Raw genomic sequence first — 1200 nt, 5'->3', positions numbered from 1 at the left:
TACTGCTTGAAATTAAGTGGGTCAAACACAGTGAGTCAATAGTATACAGATAATTATATTTATGTGTCCTTGATATTTAATATGCATAGAGCACAACTTGTTTTGTTTATCCAGTCACTATTTGATGAACATTGCATTAATTCTAGTTCTTAACAATCATAAATAGTGCTTCTATGAGCATTCACATAAAAGTCTTTGTGTTGAAATAAGTTTTCCCTTCTCTTGGAAAATGTCCTAAGAGTGAAAATGCGGAGTTATATAATAAATAATTGTTTAACAGGAAAAGACTCTGCGAAACTACTTTCAAAATGGCTATACAGCTTTGCCTTCCAAACAGCAATGTATGAGAATTCTAGCTGTCCCAAGAGAGGGAAGAGATAATCTACAGGTTGGCAGAAAATACTTGCAAATCAAATATTTTAACAGGGTTTAGTGTCCAAAATATATAAAGAATTCTTCCATCTCAACAAAAAAAGACAAATAAGCCAATCAAAAAACTGTAGGTCTAACTCTCTTCCCACCAAGATGTCTATCGTTGTGCCTTTTAAAGCCCTACATGGGGCCGAAGGCCACGTCAGGACAGGTGAGACAAACACCAGCAAGGTGTATAAAGGGAAGCTCATTGAGGTGAAGCACAGCATGGATAGGTAGATGTCCAACATCACAGTCCAAAGGCAGCCTAGTGGCACAGCTGGAGCAGGTGTACATCCATGGCAGCAAAATCTGCCTTCCGATTTTGCCTGACATGCTGAAAAACACACCCATGTTAAAGAACATGAAAAATAAAAACCAAGGCTCTGGGGCTGGCCAGGGAAAAATTGCTATTCTGACGGCCCAAGTGGCTATGAGAAGAAGAGAGAGGAAGAGGATATGGAAATATCTTCCAGAAGCAAAGATAATTTTATCTCTGGAATGGAACTTTGCCCTTATTTTTGCTTGTAGGTTATCTGGGTTCCAGAGTGGAGGTGGGGCTACATGCTTATGTATATGTCCTAGGTGTTTTATTTGTTTGTTTGTTTTTGACATCTTTCTCTTTAGGTCAGGGGAAATGTTTAACTAAATAAATATGGGTGTTTTTTTTTTCTGAGGAAAAAAAAGATGAAGTTGGTCAAAAAGTGAAAATTCCAGTTATAAGATACATAAGGACTAGGTATGTAACGAACAATGTGACAACTATAGCTAACAGTGATGTACGATACA

General features: G+C 37.5%; 1 pseudogene; it reads left to right on the top strand.

Moving 5' to 3' along the window:
• The first annotated feature begins 525 nt into the window (after window positions 1-525).
• Window positions 526-899, top strand: LOC133092079 (small nuclear ribonucleoprotein Sm D3-like; annotated as a pseudogene).
• The last annotated feature ends 301 nt before the right edge of the window (window positions 900-1200 follow it).

The sequence above is a fragment of the Eubalaena glacialis genome, chromosome 5 (assembly GCF_028564815.1).
Source record: "Eubalaena glacialis isolate mEubGla1 chromosome 5, mEubGla1.1.hap2.+ XY, whole genome shotgun sequence".
NCBI classification, from domain to species: domain Eukaryota; kingdom Metazoa; phylum Chordata; class Mammalia; order Artiodactyla; family Balaenidae; genus Eubalaena; species Eubalaena glacialis.
Note: the sequence above shows the minus strand (reverse complement) of the source record. Positions and strands in the feature narration are given on the sequence as shown.